This window comes from Anastrepha obliqua, chromosome 1, assembly GCF_027943255.1.
Source record: "Anastrepha obliqua isolate idAnaObli1 chromosome 1, idAnaObli1_1.0, whole genome shotgun sequence".
In the NCBI taxonomy this organism is placed as follows: domain Eukaryota; kingdom Metazoa; phylum Arthropoda; class Insecta; order Diptera; family Tephritidae; genus Anastrepha; species Anastrepha obliqua.
This window is the reverse complement of record NC_072892.1, coordinates 46692738-46696357: the sequence shown is the minus strand read 5'-3', so window position 1 is coordinate 46696357 and position 3620 is coordinate 46692738.

Below are 3620 nucleotides of genomic sequence, written 5' to 3'. Positions count from 1 at the left end.
GTATGCCAATTTAGAAAAAAATATATTGACTTCTTCATTTTAAGGGGTTATATACCTTGTGTTTTTCAAAAAAATCAAAATAAATTTTATTTCTTTATCGTAAAGTACAATCCCTTGAGAACATTTTCCAAAAATTTCATAGAGATCTGAGCAATAGATCGAAAGTTACAGCGTTTTAAATTGTGCGTCGTCACGTCCTGAGCGTACGGCCTCATGCGGCGCTTGAAACTTTAAACGCGATTATCTCAAAAACGTGTTTTTCCAAAAATGCTTTTGCGGTGGACGCGATTGCAAAAAAAGTATTCAACCGATTTTTATAATTTTTTTTTTAAATTGTTCGTAATTGATGTCGCCTCTTAGTGAACGATCAACTTTTTATGTATAAATTTTTATTTTGCAGATATGAATTTTTTAATGCCAATTTTAGGACTGTAGAAGTGGAGTTTTTTAAAAACATGTTCCTATTTTCACAAAAATCAAAATATTTAATATATTGATCGTTCACTAAGAAGATATAACCCTATACTAATGAAATCTTTTCGATTTTTTGATTTCAGTTGACTTGGTGGACTTGAATCGCGTCCACCGCAAGCCTCTTCCAAAAAAAGGGTCTTGGGGGAAAACACCATAACTCCGCCATTTTTAAATATTTTTACACAAACAAAGCCTTTTTTTTCTTTAAACATTGTAATATCCAATAATAAAAACTTTTATACAATAAAATTATTGCTACATATCTTTAAAAAAAACCCAACTTTCGCTAATTTCACCGGACCACAAGGTATATAACCCCTTAAATAACCAAAATGAAAAAAACCTGTTTTCTAATAGCGGTCGCCAATCGGCAGGCAATTGCAAGCATATACAGGGTGGCGCACGAATCGTGCTACAAAAACAAAACGTAATAACTTTTTTTCTAATCAATGTATTTAACTTTTTGTTTTTTTATTGTATAGATAATTCAATTTTATTTTATGTAACTAATTAGTTTTGAAAATAATAGAACGTAAATGACCTCCATGCTCATTCACGCATATGCGACACCTGATGAGAAAATTGTTCATTGCGCAGTGAAGGGTTGAAGTGGGGATCGCCTCAATTATTGTTGTGATGGACTGCTTCAATTCAGTCAAATTACTTGGTTTGGTTTTATACACCTCTTGTTTGAGATAACCCCATAAAAAAAAATCTGGTGCAGTGAGGTCAGGTGACCTTGGGGGCCAGCGGAAAGTGGAATTTCTGGATATCAATTTATTTCTAAATTTTCGTTGGAGCTCCTCCATAACCGGTCTGGCTATATGTGCAGTTGCTCCATCTTGCTGGAACCAAATGCTGTTAAAAGGGATACGTCTTCGCCGCAGTTCTGGATAAAAAACTCCTTCAACATGTTTAAATAACGGTCCCTATTTACAGTCGCTGTTACACCGTTTTCTTCGAAGAAGTATGGCCCGACAATGCACCTTGATGAAACTGCGCACCACACTGTGACTCGTTCTGGGTGCAGTTCCATCTCATGGAGTATTTGCGGATTTGATTGACTCCATATACGGCAATTTTGCTTGTTTACATTGCCGTTTAGATCAAAATGGGCCTCATCAGACATAAACAAGCAATTTATGAAGTTGTTGTCTTCTTCGGCCATTTCAATAATTTTTTGGCAAAATTCCAGGCGAATAGGCAAATCCAGAGGGTTTAATTTGCTTGTGATTTGAACTTTGTACGGAAACAAGTTTAAGTCATCATGAACTATCCGCTGCAATGACCGTCTGCTAACTCCAATTTGCGCCGACAAGTTACGAGTCGAAACTCTTGGATTTGCCTGAATTGACGATGCTACAGCCGCGATTGTGGCTTCGACCCGAACATGGGGATCTCGATGGTACGGTCTGCGTGCGATCCAAATCCTCTTTTCGGTATCCCAAGCCTCCATTTTTTGTAAATCTAAATACTAATCTGCAAAATAAAAAAAAAAAGTTATTACGTTTTGTTTTTGTAGCACGATTCGTGCGCCACCCTGTACTATATATATTAGGTTGCGGAATAAGTTCTAGCGTTTTACCGAAGTCATTTATTTAAACAAAAAGCAATAATTATATCAATAAGTTAATCAATTATTGATGCCGTTCCGCCAAAAGTGGTTTGACAGGGAGCGGAAAATAAGGTAATCGGTGGGTGCAAGATCCAGAAAATACGGCAGATGCTTAAGAACCTCCCATTGGCGCACTTGGAGTGCGGCTTTGACGACTTGTGCAACATAAGGCCTGGCGTTGCCGTGAAGGAGTATGATTCGACCATGTCGATCAGGTCTTTTCGATCGAATAGCCTCATTCACGCCGTGGCAATCTATTCGAGCATTTTCCAGTACACCGTGATAAATCCCATTGAATGAAGGTGATTCAGAATTGTTTTATGATCGCAATTCATTTTTTCTGCCAATTCTTCATCGAATTCAGAAGGCGTTGCACTGCGGCTCGTGTCATCGACGTCAAAGTTGTCATTTTTGAACTTTCAAACCATTTGCGCCAGCTTTTTGACCTCGATGAAAATCAAAGAAGATCATGTTGATTTTTGCCTCTTGGGTAGTCGATTTCTAAGCCTCAAAACTAATAAAAAATTAAATAACTCACAACACTAAATTTGTTCATAAAAAAAAGAGGTTGTCTGTAAAGTCGGTTTACTGACGATAGTTTAACGTGATAACGTCATAAGAAAATATTGATGGAATGGTTGCAATTTTCAAAACAAAATTTTAATTTTATTTGTTTGATAGATATTTTGTATGGATATAGAGAATGAGTTAACATTAACATAACATAATATACTTTAACATAACATAACATAACATAACATAACATAACATAACATAACATAACATAACATAACATAACATAACATAACATAACATAACATAACATAACATAACATAACATAACATAACATAACATAACATAACATAACATAACATAACATAACATAATATGCTGTTCAAGCAAGGTAACGACGCATGAGCAAGATACCGACGCATTTTTTGGTGCGTGCAGCTGGCTACATAGAATTATAAGACGTTATCACGTCAAAAAATAATAATAACATTAAAACAACAGGTATTCCTAACAAACTTGGGTTTATTTTAAATTCTTCAAGTAAATCAAATTAATAATAATCAATAAGAAGGCATATGCAAATACAAATAAGTGAATTTATATATGTACATATGCGCATATACATACACATATACGCTCACTTAAGTAGGAGAGAGCAAGATGTCGAACGTTGCCGTTCGTTTGCTTTGTTTGCTTTGTCGTTCGTTCCGCGCTTTCGCTTGCAGTTCATTCAAGGTAACGGCAATGAGCAAGGTAACGACATATGAGCAAGGTAACGGCAATGAGCAAGGTAACACTAATGAGCAAGGTAACGACACATTTTTTCGTGCGTGCAGCCTGTTAAATCGAATTATAAGACGTTATCACGTCAAAAGTTATTTAGTTATTTTAGAACCGCTTCCTCTTTCTCAATCCAAAAAAACCACCGCTGTAGTGTACAAGACTTCAGCAACCATTTAACTTACAACATCTTATTGCTGTACCATTTTGTTTCAAATGAATAAAATAAGTAATAAG